A 22244-nucleotide genomic window follows, 5' to 3' on the forward strand; every position below is an offset into this window, starting at 1 on the left:
TTCATGAGATTATGAAAGATGCTTTGTTGCAGGGAAGACAGAGCCTACAGAAGAGGTATTTTCATAAATCCAATGCTGAGCCTTGCTTAGTATGGCACTGGAAGGGCAACTTTTTATTTAATCGAGAGGATTTGATTTTTGCTTTTCTACTTTCGGAAACCAAGTCCTGATTGTCACATCACCTTGGGTACAGCTCTTTCTATTTAAATCCTGAAGCTTCTTAAGAGATTTTCTGTTCTTTGATCAATCTCTCCTCAAGAAGGGGACAACCGACCCCTAACTAGAGAAGATGGCTCTAAGTATCAACTTCCATGGTTCAATTGGAACTTAAATGTTCACATTTGTTTATTATATCTGCAAGGTTATTTCTGCAATTTCTTTCTTTTCCTTCCTTCCTTCCTTCCTTCCTTCCTTCCTTCCTTCCTTCCTTCCTTCCTTCCTTCCTTCCTTCCTTCCTTCCTTCCTTCCTTCCTTCCTTCCTTCCTTCCTTTCTCTCATTCTTCAAGATCTTTTTATTTCTTATTTTGAGCCAGGGTCTCACTAAATGACTGAGGCCTCACTAAGTTGCTGTGGCTGGTTTTGAACTTGTTATTCTCCTGCTTCAGCCTCCTGAGTTACTGAGATTATAGGTGTGTGCCACCACACCTGGCTTATTTATGCAAATCTTTCTCCCCACAGGTACCATTGCTATTACTGCCAGTCTTGACACCATCAAAGATACAGAGTTTTCCTACCATGTCACAAAGCAAGCTACTTTTATTTTTAAAGCTATTTAAGCTCTGGCATTCATGGCACATGTTTTTGCTTAATGTTACTAACAAATGTTTCATTATTATCATTTGTTCTTAAAGCTACTGTTTGAATGTTTACTATATTCTAAGAAAGTTCTTTGCACTCAATAGCTTCACTAACATAACATTTTTTTTGTTGTTGTTGGAGATAGCATACTCATTTTATACATGAGGTTTCATGTTTCAAAACATTTAAAACTTATTTATAGTCTCAGAACAGATAAAAGTCATCTAGTTTAGGATTAGGTGACTGGTGTCTTGGATTTCCAAACTCAAAGTCCTAAATACTATGCTTAACATCACTTTGTTCTAGAAAATATGAATATAACTGATATATAAAATTAGATAAGATGAATCAGATAAATAAATCCACTTAATTGTGTTCTATATCCAGCACCAATTTAGCATTTGCAATGGACCAGGTCTATTTTGCATATAATTAACTTATTTAATCCTCACAAACTACCCTATGAGAGACTGTATTATTTCCACCCTATTTGATAGATGAGAAAGCTGAAGCACAGAGACAATCAATAAATGTTATAAAGTCACACAGCAAGTTATAGGAGGAACTGGGGTTTGAACTTCGGTTTTCTTCTTGAGTTGGAACACTTTACAACTCCCTTACAATAATGAAGTAAACAAAGTAGAAGTGAAGAATGATAAAATGTAGAAGTGTGAACTCAGCTAGAAAATGCAGGACTAATCTTGGAGTTATGGTACAGTAGGTCACCAATTCAACTCAAAGTTGCTTTAGCCAATGTAAACAGTAAGAATCATTCATAGTATGATTCACAATTGTCCTTGATCCAAATACCACTCATGAAATAGTTCAATAAAAGTTCCCAGTTTTAAGAATGGAGAGAAGTTTCTCCTATTGAAAATTCAGATTATGACTGAAAGGGGTCTACAGACAAAGACAATGTCTTCTGGAAGAAATATTAGAAGTGAAAGACCAGAAAGAATTCTTAGAATACCTGTATTTTTATAAGTACTGGATGCCCTTACTTGTTCACCAAAGTGGTACAGATGTCCACTCTACATTTGTATTGCCAGTCTAGGCAAAGCTTTATTTCCTGCCTTTTCAAAGACATTTCCTATTATCTGACATTCAGAAAAATCTTTGAAAAGCTAATGGATGCAATGTGGGATCCTGCATTGTCTTAATTGACATTTCAGTTTACAAACATAGCTGAGCATGCTTTTGTAATTTGTGGGTTGTTCTACATTTTATTTTCTGCAAATTTCCTGTTTATATTCTTAACCCATTTTTCCTTTCATTGTCTTTAAAAGTGGGTAGGGCTTTTGTTTGGTGGAGGTTTGAGCTCAAACACAGGCCAGTTTCAGAACCAGTTCTGTAGGCGGAAGCAAATTACCATGCAGTGGCTGCATGTTGTAAATGGTCCTGTGACATCATGGCATGTAAGGTTCTCAGGCCATGGCTATGACCTGACCCTAACCAGTTGGAGTCACAAAAATGAACAGCATGTATTCTTTATTTTCAAAATATATATTCATTCAAAGAGGTCTTTGGGGAAATGAAAATATTCTAAAAGGAATCTCCATCTCTCCATGTCTATGTCTGTATGTAGACAGATACAATTGGGCATCTATGGTCACTGTCATAAAGTAAAAGGAATGACAAATGAAAATGGTCTGACAGCACGTATTTCCGAAAAGCCTAACTTTGAAGCCTATATTTACTGTACTTGTGTTTTTATAAAGACTTTTTTTTTAAAAAAAGCAGTTTTAGTATCACAATCTCTAAGTGAAAGGTAGAGATTTCCCATGTATTCCCTATCCCCACACAAGTATAACCTCCCCCACCAGAGTGGCACACTTAATACAATGAACCTACATGGAGACCTCTTTCATACCGAGAATCCAAAATTTATATTAGGGTTCACTTTTTGATGTTATATATTCGGAGTTTGAACAAATATATAATGATACATATTGACAATTATTGTATCATTCAGTGTAGTTTCATTGCCTTAAAAATCCTCTGTGTTCCACCCATTTAATTTTCAAAAGCTTTCTGAAATATGTAAAATTTAAAATAAGGATTTTTAAAACTTATTTTTATGCATATACTTTCTTCTGGTACTGGGAATTGGACCCACAACCTCATGCATGATAGGCAAGCCCTCTGCTACTGAGCTATATCATCAGGCTTAAAATAAGGTATTTAATCTCTTTGAGACATAATGATCCGAGATATTTTTAAGGTTTTATATTCGTATTCTATTTATTGGAAAAGTCCTGCTATCATTGGTAATAGTATAGCTCTGATCACCTTTACTTACAAGCAGGCAGGGAGGTAGTCTGGGATTTGAGAAAGTAGGAACACTGTGTGGATCATTCAGAGTTGCCCTGCCTGGCTGAGCTCATTTCTCTCACTTACAGGCATGCATCAGAATTCATCCTGCTGGGCATTTGTCTTAATGACACAGTGAAGAATCTTTTCATGGTAAAAGATGGTATATTAACTGCAAAACCTTTTGTTAAAATCAGAAGGGACCATCTGAGAACTTACTGCATTTATGATACTATATAGACATACTTTTGGAAAAATTTCTGGTACAGTTTCTCTGTATTAGGTAGCAGTGAAAGTCTTAGAGACTATAGTCAAAATGTTCTCATTCTCACCTCCCACTCAAAGAAAAATGGTTGCAAACCATACATAACTACAAACAAATGAAAACCCCAAGCAAGTAGCACCTGAGGAGTCAATACCATAACTACTAGGACGCTAGCATGTATTATTACTCAAATGATGTAATATTAAGGGAAAATCGTTTTTAGATCATTGATTCAAATACCTTTAGGCTACAGCTGACAAAAGCACAATTCAAACTAAAATGGGAAATAGGAGATTTTATCAAGGGGTCTGTGTTACTTAACGTACTTGAAGGTGATATTGGAGAAATCGCAACAGAAGAATGTATTAATAATAAGAATCAACAAAAATCTGGAACCTGAATGCCAGTAGACTTTCTGGCTTGCTTTCGCATTTGTCTTTCTTCCCAGTGGACATGATTCTTTTCCCTACTGATGAGTTCTTCTCCATGGCCACCAACTGTGCAGAGAGTTGTCACATACAGTGTTTCCTACCACCAGAGTCTGACCAATGTCTTCCAGTCCAGTATGAAAAGCCCTGGGAGTGGTCTGATGGTCTACTTCTAGGAATCCCTCAGGCAAGCTCCCATCAGTGTCTATGAGAACCAGATCATTGGAAGTGGAGGAGAAGGATGGAGGGTTGCAGAAAGCACTACCTGTGTCCTTTACCAGGGAGTTCCATGAGAAAGGGCACAGGAGAAACAGACTGTCGTCCCATAGCAAGTGTGGGACCTTGTCATTCTCTGTCTTATTCTTTCAGGCAATAAATGCATACTCTGAGTTGACTGCATGAATGAAAGTACACATGAAAAAGACTAAATCATGTTTTTCAATTTTGTCTTTTGAAATTAATCCAGGTCTCTCTCCTATAATTTTAAGTCGTAATCACTGTTCTTGGCTACAGGGTTGGTGATACTGGCTTTGTATGTTTTCTACTGTAATGTGAATTAGGCTGGATCAGGTTATAAGAACTAGCAGGTGCTGGCTGTAACAAGAGGCTGAGGGAGCTCTCCAATGGATAGCATGGAAGCTTTGGTGTTGCGGCTTAGGGCATCTATGTTGGCTACAAGGTCATGCATTCTGTTTTATTTCATGTTTTGAACTGTGTTCTGAAGAACTGTTACCCAAGTCTTTCCCCAAGAAGCAAAGCAGTACTGTGTTAGGTAGGACCCAGATAGTCTAAGGAAACATTCACATGCCTGCAAAGTGCAGGGGATGTACGTGTACAAGGATCTACATTTTGGGCTACTTTTGAGAGGTGCCAGGTCTGGTATATCTCCACTCCTCTTAATGTTTGTTTCTCAGTCAAATGGGAAAAGTTGAATGTAGTGAAATCAAATTAAATCAATTTTTGGAGAACTTTTCAAAGGGATATACTAAATCCCCTTGCTATGGCTTGGGTATGGTTTGATCCCTCTGAAATTCATGCTGAAATTTAATCGCTATTGTAATGGTGTTGGGAGATGTAGTTCCAATGGGGCAATGGGGTCATTAGGAAGGATTCATGCTGCTCTTGGGACACTGGGTTAATTCTTGTGGTAGCTGAAGCAGGTTTTGTTCTCCTGGGACTAAATTAGTGAGTCCCAGGAGACAACTATGAGATGCAGTTGTTACAAAGAGAGGACACCCCTTGCGTTTTGTCTTTTCTGTGCACTCTCCTGCTGTGCCCTTTGAAATTCCTACAATTTTACATTATAGCACAAGGTCCTTGCCAGATGTGACTGCCCAATCTTGAACAACCAGTCTCTGCAAAAATCTTAAGCTACATACACTTCTTTCCTTTATAAAATTACCCAGTCTCTGGTATTCAGTTATGGCAACAGAAAATGAACTAAGGTACCCGTCAGAAGAACAATATCCTCAGTCAAGTAAAAGGAAGAGATGTTTGTTTTGAGTGAAGTGTTCACAATGAGAGGTTTGTAGCTTTTTTATTGTGATCCTCAAGTATAATTTTAGCATCAGCTGGGAAGCCCTCCTCCTCTTCCTTCAGTTAAGTTTCCTGAGTCATTGCTCATTTGTACAACTGGGAAAATGTTAATTATCGTTCACATGTCGAAACCCCAAAGCTTCATTACTATGGCTTTCATGTCAATCTGTTAAATTCTTGGAATGGCGGCCTCCAACAGTCTCATGTCATTTTCATAAAAATACTTGCTATTGTCCCTTCTAATCTTAGCAGTCTCAATGTTAATTATTACTTCGTATCCGCCTCAGTGCTGTGTACTACACACAATAAATGCATGTAAGCAATGTAATTATAATTGATATGACTGCTTTTTTTTTGAAAAGTAATTCTATTTGAGGAGATCAAATTTTAAAAAGAAAACATTTTTTAAAGAAAAAAACCAGGCAACTTCTTTAGTTAGATGTGTTTCAGGCAGAAAAGGGAAGCAATCACCGTTTCTTAGGAATTAAGCTGTGCTGCTTACTTGCTAAATGAAATCTGGTAGAGGAAATTAAAACTGCATTCCTAGAAAACTGATTAGTGAACTACACACAGGTAGCTCTTCATTAACCTATAATGATGGAATTCTGCTAAAATATAATTTTCTCATTTGGAAATCAATTTGTTTTAAAATACCTTAATTGCACCTCCCAACTTGATTTTAAACCTTTTGACAAAGCTATGTTCTTCTCCTTCAAGTGAAGAGGATTTGGCTCTGGGTAGGAAACCCGACCCTGTTAGGCCCTTCTCTTCCATGAGCATTATTCTTTGCCTTTGATCTTGATTGTTTCACTTTGGGTCACTGCTCACTGCCAGTTGAGGTCATGAAACAGTGCATCTTAAACACATTTTTTTTTTTGTCTTTTAATTTAAAATTAAAACGCAGAGATCAGGTTATCTCATGGTTGTTCCTGACTCATATTGTTGATTTTTCTTCTAGATTATTTAAAAATATACTTCCCTGAATCTCAGAACCACACTCCACCACTTTCTAGTAGGGGACCCATGGTTCAGCACTATCTAATAACCACTTTCTCCTTCTAGAACAGAAATGCAAGTGTATCCAGGTAGGTCTACAATATGTCTAACTGAAAACGGCCTTTCCTGACTTCCTCAGCTTTAGATGGGCATGTGCCACAAGGCCTACCACAAGTAAGCAGAAATTGGTAATGGGTTTAACTTCAAGATACATGCCTTCATTTAGCTCTCAGGTATTTTCTTGTATTATGTCTTTCTTACTTTCTTCTCTTTGTTTTCTCCTTTCATTAGGTATTGCACCATCTAGATTGAATATACCTTTATCTCATATTTTTTCTCTCTTACTACTATCATTTTATCTCTTACTTTTGTTTAGTTTGTTGTGTTCATTGTTGTTTGGTTCCACATTCTGGGAGATTTCCCTCATCACCTTTTTTTTTTTCATAATGAAATAAATTTTTAATATTTTCACATTGAATATTTGTGTTGTAAAAAGTATTGTTTATCTTCATGGTTAATTACATATGCCACACATTTGGGCTCTCTGGTCTAAAAATTGGAGAATTAATATTGTATTATTCTATTCAAAAGGTCACCAAATCCTATCTTTTCTACCTCTGTCATGCCTGGGTATTTTGTGTCATTTACTATTGCCACAGTAGTATTGTCACAGTCTTTTATTTCTTCTGTGTTGAAGACTTTGAGAACTATTTGTTCTACTTCCACTGGACCAAAGTTAATTTTTTGTTTTTGTAGTGCTGGTGATTGAACCCAGGACCTCACAGATACAAGGTAAGCATTCTATCACTGAGCTACATCTCCAACCCTCAAAGTTAACTTTTTAGAGCATACAACAATTTTCCCTCATCTCCTTTAAAAACTGTTCTGTAGAATTTAAATTTTTATTCCATTACCTCATTTTCAATTTCTAATAAAACTCTCTTGCTCTTTTTAACTTTTTTGTTTTGTAACACCTAGCTCTAATCTTATATTGCCAATTCTCTCTGAAGATGCTTTCCATTAGAAAAAAGAAATCATTCATTACTGGACTTTCCTGGTGTCTTCCATGATCATTTTATTGTTCATCTGGCTTCTCTTTTCATTCAATAGTGTAGCCTTAAATAAAGCTTGTAGACTGTTTTTATTGGGCTCACATTTTAGACAAGGACGATAGAAGGGCTGACTGGGAGCTTTGAGCATGTGAGTGGGATTATCTGCTTGTAGACTTGGCCTTTGGCTGAGTTAGGTGGCATCCAGTGCTTAGAACTAGAGGGGCTTTACCTTGGATCTGTAACTCCAATGTCAGCCCCCATAATTCTTTTCAAAAAAAGTTTGTTCAATTTCCTAAAAGATAAACCCAAAGATTTTTGTCGGAGGAAGTAAAGCGTTGTAAATTACTCCGCAAAAGAGCAGAAGGGCGGTGAGAGTCTTGCCTCTATTCCTTTACTGATTTGCCCTTGCTTTTGTCCTGCGTGCGTGTGTACGCATGCGCGCGTGCACACGCGGGGGATTGAACCGAGGGCTTTGCTCAAGCTAGACACGCACTCTACTACTCTGCTACACCCCAGCACCCCGTGCTCTTCTTTCCACTGCCCACCCCATGTTTTCACCCCATGTTCTGCTGGGCTGGCAGTACTTCAGTCTGGAGCTTCCTGAGAGGTTTCTGAGCAGGTCTGTGACTTCCTTGGCTGCCGCTTTCTAAGTATCTTAGACTGCCGTTCTCTCCGTTTCATCAGACACTGCCCCCATTTCCTTCTGCCAATTTATTGAAATATGTCTTTCCTTACTGACTCATCTCACTCAGTATTTGTCAGTGGGTGTTTATAATCTTTTACCATCATTTTCATAGCATTTTGAGACACATAAGAGGTCACATTCATGCTCATTCTGCAGATGGGTGCTAACCCTATTTTTAGTTTTCTGTTCCAAACCCAATTTCTGGCTTTCCCTCCTTCACCGGCTCTCTAGCTCAATAAATGCAATTCCAAAATGCCCTGCCAGCATCCTTGCTCCTCTCTTGCTCTCGTGCCATGCACTGTGTCCATCAGCACATATTTTGGCTTTACACTCAAAACAGACCCAGAGGCCAACCACTTGTTGCCATGCCCCATCCCAAATGCTTTAGTCTCCCCTAGTTTCTCCTTCTGCTCTAAGGCTTTCCTAACAAAATGAGGCACACCAGATCAATTCCTCGCTCAACAGAATCTGTTTCCTGTATCACTCAGGGAAAGCCAAAGTCTTACAGCAGACAGGTGTGACTACGTGGCCACCCCCATCTCCTTTCTCACTGCTCTTGCTTCTGTCCTTTGTTCCCTTTTGGTCAAACTGGCCTCTTTGCTGTCCTGCCACCATGGTGGGTTCTTGTGCCTCAGGGTCAGTTCTCGCCTCAGATATCTTCTGAACGCACTCCATCATCTTCCTCAGGTTTTCCTCTAAAGGCATCTTCTCTTACACAAATGGTGTGAGGCTACATCATGTACAACCAGAGAAATGAAAAACTGCATTCCATTTGGGAAAGATGAATCAAAATGCATTCTGCTGCCATGTATAACTAAATAGACCAAACAATTAAAAAAATAATAAAGGCATCCTCTCAGTGTGGTCTGGTGTGACCAATCTGATGTAAACTTGAAACACATTTCCACTCTCCAGCACCTCCTGTTACCTGCTCTCCCTGGCATGAACACTACCTTGCTTATTTTATTGTCAATTTTCCCCCTATGTGTTTGGTTAGATCTGAACCTCCAGCACTCACAGTGCATAGTACATAGTAGGCTGTTAAATATTTCTGGAATGAATGGACATTATTATATATAATTATTAGAAAAATTATTAACAAGGCACTTAAAAAAAAAGAACTCTTATCCTTAGTGATAACATATTCATTGGGAATATTTATTTGGTGATCAATTTCAGGGTCAATCAACCTGCTTCTTTCAAAGGGTGTCAGGTATTTTGTTTTCCCCTGTATCTTACATATGAAGGAAAAATATAAACAAGGAAGTCGGATTTTCTTAGGACTCTTCCTCCTGCCAAGGAAACCTTGCTGATTTTTTTCTTTTTGCTTATATTCTTATTATTTTTGTGCCTGCTTCACAGTGAGACACACAGGAACATAATCAAGGTGTATTCTGCTGCTGGGTATCAGAAGCTGGAAAGAGAGAGGAACAAGAGGGAAGCTGTTTCTCTCTGTATTATTGTGTGGATGGATGGAAGGGGAGATGCTACTGTTGAAGCAGTTTAGTGCCCTCCCATTCTGGGGTGAGGTGGGCTCATACAAAACAAATAGTAGACCACAATCTGATCATGATCATTTCTGGGTCTTGAGATTCATGTTTTCCCTTTACTTTGACATTAATTTCTTTATGTGGCATCCTGCAACACTGTCTGTCTCCAAGGGAGTTCTCGTTTTACAGATGAAAAAAAGATATCCAGCAGACAGAAGGCCAGAGCTACTTTTTCCATAATCACCAGAAAAGCAGTTACTGCTGCTTGTCTGTACAAGGAAAACAGTGCAGTGCAAGTTTCCTTTTTTTTTTTTTTTCTTTTTTCATTATGAATGTTTATCTTTTGACTTCTGAACTTTTAAACCTTTATTTGGGTGTTCCAGATGGGTGCCATTTTTGCAATATAAAAATTTAGGATGTAGACCCTTCATCTGTTTGACACTCATCCAAAACTCAAGTGCAGAATGTGGGGTATATTTTATTTTCCAACAAAGGAGATCCACAATTATAAGACTAATAGTGCGGTGTATTGACCTGGTAAGAATTCGACCTTTATTTACGATTGGGAAGGGGAATAGCTGAAGATGAGGTAGGACTATTTTGCAATACAGCAGGGTCAGAAGTAGCAGCAAGTGAAGATCTCAAAATATAACAACTAAATGTTCTACTTTTCCCCCTAGTACTAGGGATCGAACCCAGGGCTTTTCACATGCTAGGCAAATGCTCTACCTCTGAGCTATATTTCCAGCTCTTTTTATTTATTCATTATGATTATTATTACCAGGGATTGAACCCAGGGGAGCTTAACCACTAAGCCACATCCCCAGCCCATGTTATATTCTATTTAGAGACAGGGTCTCACTGAATTATTTAGGGTCTTGCTAAGTTGGGGAGGCTGGCTTTGAACTCATAATCCTTGGGCCTCAGCATCCCAAGTAGCTGGGACACCAGGTGTACACCACTGTACCCAGCATGTGGTCTAACCTTTTCACACTTGTCAGCAGTGAATATTTTGGTGTGTATGTATTCTACTCCCTCTGTAATCATGCAGTTTTCCATCATGCTCCTCAGTCCATGGCTGCCTATAGCTTAGGGTGCTGTTTTCTTAACCATTTTGTATTTAAGAAATCCAATTCATGGAAAATACCTTATAGCCATTAGGTACCTAATTAGGTATTTTCCATGAATTGGTCCTAAATTCAAAAAGGAAACAAGATTCAAAAGGAAACCACACATTCTGTAGAGAAGATGTCAGTGTTTGCAAATTCTTACCTTAATGTATATCTTCCCAGAATTAAAAGAAATATAAGAACCTCATGTTTCTTGAGGTCGATTTTAAATATGTAACACTACTGATTTAGAGGCATGTCTAAGAAAATTTCCCAAGTTTTTGATGAATCATGTTCTAAAACAGAAGTGGCCTTGGCACATCTCTTTACTTATCCCATTTTTATCTTCTGCTTTCCAAAGTCATTTCATAGACTATAATTTATTTTTCTCAAAAACAAAGTTCCCTCCATGTGACAACTTCTCTCATTTTGCTGGTCTGAAAGATGTCAAGTAGTTGGTAAAGAGAAGTTATGTTTCATTTGCTCAAGAAATCCTGTGTTGGCTGATGAGTAGGGAGGATGACAGTTTTAGTAAGTTCCTGAGTGAGAGCAAAGCTAAGTTTGGGAATGAGGGGGAAAATGAAAGCCATTGTAATTAGTACTGCCCAAATCTTTCTACTGAGGATCTTGGCAAATTATGGAGAGACAATTATGCTTCAGAAGACGGAAACAACTTATCAGCTAAGAGGACTCAATTTCTTCAACTCTAAAACATTGAGATTTAGACAGGATGCTAAAAGTCTCTATAGTTCTAACATTTTATGTGAGCTATCAGTTATTTTTAAGAGTTCAAAGCCCTCATTCCTCCTTTCCTCCATTCCCTCTCCCTCCCTCCCTAACTCAGCTGCTTTCTTTCCCTTCCATAAGAAATTTATTGAACACCTACTACATGCCAATACCAATTAGATAGTGGAATCATGAAAATGACTGAGCAATTATTTTTTACTTTCAGGAGCTTGCAAATTTAGTGTACATTATCATATGCACTAACAGGTAATTATAGAGTAATAAATGCAATAGAAAATATGCTTGGGATTGGGTATGGTGGAGCATGCCTGATTCCCAAGTGGCTCAGGTGGCTGAGGCAAGAAGATTGCAAGTTCAAAGTCAGCCTCAGCAAATTAGCAAGGCTCTAAGTAACTTGGCGAGACCATTTCTCAAAATAAAAAAAATAAATAAAAAGGGCTGTAGATGTTGCTTAGGGTTTAAGCAACCCTGGGTTCAGTCTGTGGCCTCAAAATAAATAAAATGCTTGGTGTTCATGAAAGAGCAGAGAAGAGAACAATGAGCTGTTCCTGGAATTCATGGGGTGGAAGAGGAGATGGATGAGCTATATAGCTAAGTCCTCAAGGAGTCCTAGAACTTTTCCTGGTGGACACACTGGAGAAAGGCACTGTAGAATAAAATGTACAATTATTATAAAGGCATTAAAATTATATATTATATAATATATAATTATATATAATCACAGGAAGTTAAGAACTGTTGGAGCAGAGGTAGGAGATGAGCAAATAGCACCAAAGGGTAGGTGCTATGGTTGTGTTGGTCAGTGGGTCCCCAGTGCCCAGTGAAGTGTTTGGCACGTAGTAGGCTCTCAAGAAATATTTTTTTTTTCACTAAGCACATGAATGAATGAAATAGACACTTCATTCTGTAGATAATAGAGAACAAAAAGAGTATGAAGCATGATCAGATTTTACAGACATTCTTATGCAGATGGACAGGCAGAGCTGGAAAACAAAGAGAAGATTCTAGGAAAGCAGGGAGGAGCTGACAATAGGTGAGACCTGTTGAAGGTTTGAACAAGACAGCAGGAATTGGGATAAGAGATCTGGGCAGGAAGCTCACAGAGCTTGCACGCTACCTGGATGGTGGACAAGAAACTGGTGTGGATGAAGTTAAGGGAAACTTCCAGAACACCTCACATCACACCCTTAAGATAACCAAATTAGATTCTCTAAGATGCTCACAGTTACAGAGGTCCCTTCTGAAAGTCAGAATTGTAGGCAGTCAAGACAAATGTTCAATGTATAGAAAGTTAATTTTGGAGAGCTCGTTTACTCTGCGACATCCACTTCAAAATATAATAATGTAAAGCACAGAGATTCCCTGCTAAAGATTTTTTTGCTTGCGTGAAATGACATTTAAAAATTCAACTGGCTCAACCAGCTTGGGAAATTCACCATATCTATCAAAGCAGAACATATGAAGATCTACGACCAGCAATCACACTCCCCAGTATATACCCTGCAGAGAGGCAGATGTTTGTAACTTCATTATTTGTAATACCCTAAATTGGAAACTGCCTGAATGTCCATCAACTATGGAAGAGGAAGCTAAAGAAATTATTATAGATTACTGTTTATCAAAGAGAAGGAAAACACCAGAACTACATCAAATAGGGAATAATATTGTTAAACTCATAAATGTAAAGCTGAATAATATAAATCAGATCAAAAAGGCTATGTTGTATGATTCCATTTATAGATATTTTTAAAACAGGTAAAACCATTCTACAATGTTAGAAGCCAAAATAAGGGTCTAGTTAGTAGGTAGATGTTTTGGGATCTTGGTGATGCTCAGTTTTTCCATCTTGGTGCTGGGTATGTGGATGTAGTTCTGTTTTAAAAATCCTTCAGGATCTACAGTTCAGATATGTGCACTCCTCCCTGTATACTGTATTTCAGTAATGCATTAGAAAACCTGACTGTGTTCCCATTAGCACAGCTACACAATAAAAAGGAATTTGTTTATTCCTACTTATAAGTGCATAAGAGAATTTGTGTTTAAAGAAGTAAGGATTGAAAACAATAGAGTCTGCAGGTCTGTGTGTAGATAAGTAAACACAAAATTCCCCCTGCATGACTGTCTTTAGACATCTTGATCTCAATCCCTGCTTACTGGTTCAATCCACTGCTTCTCATTGGATTGAAGCAGCATTTTCGCTGAAATCTGACAGAATGAATGGTGGTTGAACAATGTTCATGCCCAGGTGCCCTATCAGAGTTTCAAAATATTTAGGATTTAATATCAGAGCCTGGATCTCAAGTCCTGTCTATCAGGGTGACAGGCCACCTCACTAATAAAGAGCATTGAGCAGGGAGCAGAGGTGGAGCCAGGAGATGAGCTTCAGAGGAAGGAAGCAGCCACAGGGGCATCTGTTTCCAGTCTCATCACATATAAGACATAATCTTTCCTAGAACACCAGCTCCAGCCTTCCTAAAAAGGACTCCTGATTAGTTTTCATCATGGATGATCAGAAAAGGAACCAGAACCCAAAGGAAAGACATGTTGAAAATCATTTTGGATTTTTTAAATGCAAAATAGGGAAGTCTTCGCCTTTCCTTCCTTTGTAGACTGGCATTCTTCTGTGCTAAATCATCGGGCAGATTTCATGACTCCCAGAGATTCTCCAGGTAATGAGTGATCTCCCAACAACTGCACATCGGATCACTGAGACCTGGAGGTAGACACCAGCATATGGCAACCCCGGGAGCTGCTGCTTCTGGCTCACAGCGATCTGCCTTTTGCAACCTGCTTACACTGCATGCCATCAGGGGGTAGGATTCACACTGAGAAGTCTGTTTCTGTGCAGCACCTCTGGAGAAAAACAGAATACGGGAGAAAGACTAGAATGGAGCAGGTAGAAGAAAACTATTTTATCTCAGACCCATTTGCCAATTGAACATTTTATCTCATGAATCAGCTGGCTCAAAATAACACCACTTTTTGTGGCTAGATGTATATGATCTGTGTTTTATGTTTTTTGTTAACCTTGCCAGCCAGATCTTTAAAGCGATGCCCTACCTAGTGCTGGAAAGGGCTTAAGAAATTAGTCTTTACTCTCAGTGAATGACTTCTGTCTCCTCTGTCACTGGGAAAAGCGAGGCAATCAGAAAAGAACTTCTACAATTCTCTCCACTACATGCACCACTTGTCAGCATTTTGATCAATGTTCCCCACTCTCCCTCTTCTTCTGGATGAAAGGCCCATTGCTCATGGCTATCCAGCCTCTCTATGCAGTAGGATAGAATTGAAGTAGTGTTTTCTGGTTAAGGATCAGATAGTAAATATTTTACACTTTTGTGGGTTACATATCATCTCTACTCACCTCTGTTATATAAAAGCAGCCAGAGACAATATGTAAACAAATGAGCATTTCTGTGTACCAATAAAACTTTATTTATAAAAACAGGTAGTAAGCTGGGTGTGGTGGCACATGCTTGTAATCCCAGCAGCTTGGGAGGTTGAGGCAGGAGGATCATGAGTTCAAGGTCAGCCTCAGCAATTTAGCACAGCACTAAGCAATTAAGCGAGGTTCTGTCTCAAAATATAAAAAGGGCTGGGATATGACTCAGTGATTTAAGTGCCCCTGTGTTCAATCCTGGTACCAAAAACAAACAATGAAACAAACTATAACAAAAAATGGGTAGTAGACTAAACATGGCCCCTGGGTTGTGATTTAACAAGTACTGCACTAAATCCTACTGCTGTTGCCTGCTCAGTCATGCCCCTGGATCAGTATTTGGTTTCCCTCTACAGGATCCTTCCCACCAGTATATAAACATGCTATTGTTTCTCCTGCCTTAAAAAATCACCTCTTGACTCACTTCCCCTTCCAGTTGCTTTCCCACATATCTGATGCTCTTTACATCAAAACTTCTCAGAACAGCAGTGTATTTTGATTTCTTTGTTTCCTGCAATGTTGCCAGCACCCAGTCCAATCAGGGCTTGGACCCTACCACTCCTCTGAAGTTGCTCTAATAAGGATACCAGAGACCGCTGCATCATTGCAGCCAGTGGCCAACTTTGGGCCTTCATCTTAGCTCACTATGGGCATTGGGAGACCCAGGTTACCATTCTCTTCTCCTTGAAATACTTTCTCCACCTGACTTCCAATGACACACATTTGCCTGGCTGCTGCCTCTCAACTTTATCTTTTTCTGGATCAAGACTCAAGCCTAGGACATGTTCTCTGTCTAGAGTCACTTCCTGGTTGATCTCCTCCAGTTTCATTAATACTATTTTATAATAGTCACTTATCTGTGATTTGTTAATACTATGAAATAACCAATGTTCCCCAATTTATATGTTATATTTGGTGCTCAACTCCAGGCCCATATAATCAAATGTCTACTCAGTGTCTACACTTGAATGAATGAATTGAATTGAGTCTACAAATGAATTGAACTGAGTTTGAACTCAAACTAAACATGACCAAAATGTCTGCATACCTCCAAGCAAAAATTTACTAGATATTGTAGATCAACTGTTCCCCTATCAGTAAGTGATGTTTTTATCTTTCCTGTCTCCTGGGCCAAAATTCTAAGGATAGCCTTGATTTGGTTTCTTCTATTAAGCAACATGTAGAACATAAGCAGATGGTGTCAATTTTACCTTTAAAATACACATGCATGCATGTATCTATGTGTGTCTATGTATTTACAATATCAGTTTTGATATAAAGAGCATCGGAGACCTATATCTGGACCCCTTTTCATCTCCACAGCTCCACCTTGGCTCAAGTCACTAGTCACTCACTTAAAGTACATAGTTTTCTTAATAATCTATTTGTTTTCACTAGTGTTCCTCCCCTTGCAGTCCATTATTGACTAAATGGTAAGTCAGATCATCTCTGTCCTCAGCAAAAAAAATCCTCTAATGGCTTCCCACTCACTCAATCATGATAAAAGTCAAAGTCCTTCAAAAGCCTACACCGCCCTGTGGAAATCGATTTCCCTTGCCTACTCAATCCCCACCACTACTATCTTCTCTCAATCTTGCTCACTCTGCTCCTGCCACACTTGCCCTTTGCTGCTTCTAAACCAGACAATTCTTGCCTCAGGACCTTTGCACTTGCTGTTCTCTCCATGTGGAATATTCTCTCTTCATATATCCTCATGTCTTGCTCTCTTACCTGCTTCAGGCCTTTGCTTAAGTGTCGCCTTTTCAGAGATAATTGAATTGACCATCCTATGCAGTGTTCCCTTCTCCAGCAATCCTCACCACCACTTCATTTTTCGTTGACATTGCTGATTTCTTCCTAATACTTCACATGACTCACTTATTTGTTTTACTTATTGTCTCTCCCTCACTAGAATGTATGCACCACAAGGGAAAGGACCTTGTCTGTTTTATTCACTGCTTTAATGCCAGCATCTAGAACTTGGCACTTTGTAGAGAGCTTGATAATGTTTTGTCAAATAAACACAAGTCAATGACTTTGAGCTGTTTGTTTACGGATGAATAATGTACCCACACTGTTGAGGGACTTGAAGACTCCCATCCATTTGGCAGAAGAGTGCAGCTCAGATTTCTGATTTAGACACTCTTTCTCCAATGCTCTCTTCCCTTCCTAGAGTCCGCCTCAGGATTCATATTAAAAGCCCAAACTGAGGTCTTGCATGGGGAGATACTTCATTTGCAGCAATCATTATCTGCAGCAAGAACACAGCCATTCCTGGTCTCCCCCAGCAGCAATCTCTCAAAGCTTTGGTTTGCGTTTGTTTAATGAAGGGGCTGAAAGATGAGCTTATAGAACACTGTGTAGTGTTGATGTTCTTCCTGACTTTTAAATTTGGCCTGCTTAAGTCATGATTTGTCTTCCCTATTCTTTAATTTTTAAGTTGCATATATAAAAATGGAGACTAGAGGCATCTAAGAGGTTTTCTTTTAGAGCATCCTGTCTCCCTTCCCTCTGTAGGGCATGGAGATGATATGGTTACGAATATGACCCAGTCAGAGGCACAGATAAGTGACTGTGAAAAACTTAAAACTTTTGAAAAATTCCCACAGTGACCATTGAGGAGGCAGGTGGCTCTCTATTTCTTAAAAAATGAAAAATGTCATGCAAAGAGGCACCCAGAGGACTCTAGAAATGGTTTGGAAGTTAGAGAATGCAGGAATGCGCTAGGGATGCTGATTCTACTCTGCAAAACAGCTTTCCATGCTTTCTCCACTGTGCTCGGTGGTCAGGATTTGGGACTTCATTTAAGACAATGTTTTCCATCCTCAATAAGTATCTAGATAAAAAAAGCTGCCAAATGGAAGGTTACATGTTATATTCAGTCCATAGTTGTGTCTTGCTTGGCTCACGTGCTATATAGAGACAATTTTCCGCTAATATTTAACATTTTATGTGGATTCTTCATCTCTTTTGAAGGAAAATCCAAAGATCTGGTAACACTGAGCCCATACTTCTCTAAGGAAAAGGCCTTTAGGGTACAGTGTCAGGACCTGCAGTATTGGCACCATCTGGGAACTTGTTTGTTAGAAATGCAAAGGCTCAGGTTTCATCCCAGACCTGCTGGACCTGGAGCCTAACAGAGTTGTTTCATAAGCCACTCAGGCATTCTTATCCATACTTAAGTTTCCTGCATATTACTCTGAGACAACAGTTGATAGGAGCAGAATAGCAGTTACACTGATTAGAATGGTCTATTGGATTTTTAGGTTGCTACAATTCCTCCACATCCCCTCTGCTTACCTCTGTGGAATGCCTTTATGAACACATTCAAGGTCCTGTAGGGATGTATGCCAACAACCCTGAAGATAGCCTATATGGTCTCTGAGAATCACTGACTGTCCTTGTGCCTGATTCTGTCCTAGGAGTTAATGTCCTAGGATGGATGGAGAGGGGGTGGTAGGGTGAGGGATGAAGTACATCAGCACCCCTCATGGATGGGGAATCTCAATGGAGACTGGACCCAAATTTGGAGGACTACATATTCTTCTTAGCCACTGAAAAAATCAGAAGACACAGTCTATGATGAGTTGATGCTTAAGAGAGCATAACTGAAGTTCTAAGAGTTGTGCTCCCGTAGGCATTCAGATCCAGGGTCTGCACTGGAATCTAACAGTCTGGAGCCATGATGAAATTTACTGCAGTGAGCAGAGACACCCCCTGAAGGAGGCTACTGACTGGCATTGTGGGGTTTTCAAGGAAAACCCAGTCTTGGAGAGAACCAGGAAGCAGTCAAGCAACTACGGTGTGTCCACTCAAGAATGTCTTGCCCAGGCTTCTCCTCCATTCCCTTTCCTGAGACCACGAGGCAGCCATGTTATCATGGAGCTTATTTTATCCTCATGTCCCCAGTTTTCACTTCTGTTGCTGCGTCTGCCTCCTCCAACCCTACCATAAATCACGTAGCCTTAAGTGGAGGACTGTTGGCAATCAAGGATGGGATGTAAAGGACTGTATTGAACAATCACCACCTCCCTTGCAGCTCTGCAGAGCACCCCAGGGAGATGGACTGCTGTCCGGGCCTTCCACGTGGTCACAAACACAGCAGCCCGTGTTCTCAGGGTAACTGAGAACAGAGAGCGAACAGAAAATAAACCACTTATCCCCCAGGTACATTCAAGGGAGACACCCCACCCTCCACTGAGGAAGCAGACCAGGCTGACTCTCAGGGTACAGAAGGGCTGGCAAATCATGCTGTGTAACAAAAGTGTGATTGCAAGGGACACCACATTCATAGTCCAACTACAGAGGAAGACAATGAAAGACAGTTTCTTCCCCTTGTCTGTCTCTGAAAGGATTCACTTGTCTTAAAAAATAAATTGAAAATTTAATTTCAAGTGATTCAGGAAAGAACAAAATGACACACAAGTCTGGAATCCAATCTTTAGGAAAGTTTAAGTCTTAGTTCTGTTTTAAATTTCTCACTGTTGCAGGAGAATTCTCAGATATCTATGATATTGTTGCAACTGAGCAACTTCCCTCAGATTTTCATTTTCTCTGACCAGCCCATAAAGAAGTAATTCTCCTCTTCCATATTCACACTCCTTGTTCTCCTCTCTTCTTCCACACAGTCCTCCATTTGAGATATGATATGTTCAAAACTTCATTGTGAGTTATCTGTTTATTTCTTCAAGAATACAGGCCCTTAAAGGGATTAATTTTTTTTTTTTTTTTTTTTTTTTTTTTTTTTTTTTTTTTTTTTTTTTTTTAGTGATGTATCCCTAACTCTGGAATTGTGGCTAAAACAGAGAAGGCACCTACCCAACACTGCGTGTTGAATGAATGAAAAAATGAGATAAATCTATTTGTATACAATCTCTTCTGGAGACACTCAACTTTCAAAGTTTAGGTGTGTTGGCTTTCCATTACCATGACAAAGTACCTGAGAAACCAACTGTTATGGTTTAGATATTAGTATGCCCAATAACTACTGTATGAGACAATGCAAGAAGACTTAGAGGTGAAATGATAGGGTTATGAGAGCTTTAATCCAACCAGTGAATTAATCCCATGATAGAGATCAACTGAGAGGTAATGGAAGGCAGGTAGGGTGGGCGTAATTGGAAGAGGTGAGTCTCTGCGGAATGCCCTTGGGGTTTATATTTTGTATCTGGTTAGTGGAGTCTGTCTCTCTCTGTCTCTCTCTCTCTTTCTCACTTTCTCTCTTTCCTGGTGTGATGTCTTGAACCCTTCCCTCCACCACCCTCTTTTGCCATGATGTTCTGCTTCACCGGGAGCCCCAAGGACTGAAGCTGGCTATCTATGCACTGAGATCTGAAATAAACGTGAGTCCTGAAATAAACTTTTCCTCCTTAAAACTGTTCATGGTTTTGTGAAATATTTTGGTCATAGCAATGAAAAAGCTGACTAAAACATCAAGTTAAGGGAGGAGAGATTTATTTTGGCTCATGGCTTCAGAGGTTTCAGTCCGTGATCAGCTGACTCCGTGGCTATAGACTGAGGTGAGGTAGAATATCATGGTAAAAGGCTGTGTCAAGGCAAAACAGCTCACCTCATGGTGGGAGGGAGGGGGAAAAAGGAGGGAGGGAGGGAGGAAGGGGGGGGGAGAGAGAGAGAGAGAGAGAGAAGGGAAAGTGGGCAGTGGTGGGGAGTAAAGGGGCCAGAGATAAGATATAGTCTCCAAGGGCTCCCAATAGAACAGTCAGCTATGAATCCATCAATGAATTAATCCAGTGATGAGATTAGGGCCCTCATCACACATCACTTCCCCAAAGCACCATTTCTGAGCATTTGCTGCATTAGGGACCAAGTCTTCAACACATGAGCCTATGGGGGACATTCCAGATTCAAAATGTTACATTGGGTTTCTGTTGGCTTTTCCAGACAATAAAAGAAAACCTGAATGCTGGCCCTGTACTGGGCGTAACATACACTGTCCCTGGAAATTAAAAAGAAGATGTAATGTTCTGAGATAAATAGTAACAATTAGAAGTACAGAAAATAAATCTGAAGAATAACATGGTGCTTAATAAATTTTAACTTTCTGACTGAGCAATTTCAGGAGGGGAAAGTATCCTACAGAATATTATAGCCTGGGAAGGCACAACATGCTCCATGGCTTCATTAATTATAACAAGAATTTCACCTAACTGCTGGAGAAATACTTTACAGAAGTAATCCTGTTGGAGAATATTACAGAGCTCAGAAATCAAAATCCCTTGCAAAACATTAGTGGGTGGGAACTAAAGGTAGGAAAAAATTAGATATATTTTCAATATAATTGTACAAAGGTTTAATGCAACTTAAGATATACCTATATTCACTGAAAGTCACTATCATTTATTGAATATTTTCACTTGATATTTAGTGAATCTCATAATTGGTGATTTTTTGAATGGGAATAGGGTTTGTTTGGAAAAAGCAATTTAAAAAACATTTTGCAAATTGTAAGCATTTGTTTGTATTCATCCATCTGTCCAACAACCCAGCCATATACTGGGAAACTAAGTATATAAACTGAACAAGGTACCAGTGGTACACTAGAATAACGAGTGCAGGACAAGCACAATGGTGTCACACACACAAAGTTCCAAAGTACTGAAATGTCTCCAAGTGTAAATTATGCATTAGAAGTAAATGGGTAGCTTGGTCATTTGTCAGAGAAAACAGATTAGCTTTTAAAACACTTGGAGAGAGTTTCTAAATACTTTAGAGTATTAAAACTGGTTGGCATCTTATTCATTCTGCTGTAAGAATTAAACTCAATGTAATGTAAATATTGGAAATAAACTCCTGCCAATAATAATTAACGAATTAAAGGTCAGGCTAGTATATCCGGTGTAGCTCATAAAATTGTCAGAACACTGAGGATTAGGAAATTATAGATCATAATGCCTAAACAATTCACACTGACTTGGAGTAACCCTGCCATTGTGATCTGTGACACAGGGTGCTGTATAAGGGCACATATATGTTATGCATATTTCAGAGTATTCTTACTCATATTCTTAACCCTTGAAGGAATTGTAGGAAGGACAAGGATCATAACTAGCATTCCGTAAAATATAAACATGGAGAAAGAATGCTTTTTAGAATATGTCCTTTCCTGTGTGTGTGTGTATGTGTGTATTAATGGCAATTGGGCATTTCTAGAGAAAGCATCACTTGGGGGTCCAGCTTCTTGTCTGCTGTACTGTACTTGTATTCCAGTTATTTCTATATTATCTGAAAGGCCCTTTACCTTAGTAGAATAGCAATTCCTTAATGGAGAGGGCATATTTTACCTTCCTAGGCCAGAGTATAATGAATAGAGCTATTATTATTTAAAAATATGTGTTTTTTTCTTCTTTCGCATTTTAATTAATTACTACT

At 39.1% G+C, this 22244-nt stretch overlaps 1 protein-coding gene and 1 long non-coding RNA gene across 4 annotated transcripts in view; one reads left to right on the forward strand and one right to left on the reverse strand.

The window, feature by feature from the left end:
* The window catches only part of LOC306655128, a 554397-nt gene that overhangs the window by 302364 nt on the left and 229789 nt on the right, over positions 1-22244 (forward strand). The window lies entirely within an intron of this gene.
* The window catches only part of PLCB1 (phospholipase C beta 1), a 722251-nt gene that overhangs the window by 239588 nt on the left and 460419 nt on the right, over positions 1-22244 (reverse strand). The gene's annotated exons all lie outside the window — the stretch shown is intronic.

This window comes from Sciurus vulgaris (assembly GCF_902686455.1).
Source record: "Sciurus vulgaris genome assembly, chromosome: 2".
Taxonomy (NCBI): Eukaryota; Metazoa; Chordata; class Mammalia; order Rodentia; family Sciuridae; genus Sciurus; species Sciurus vulgaris.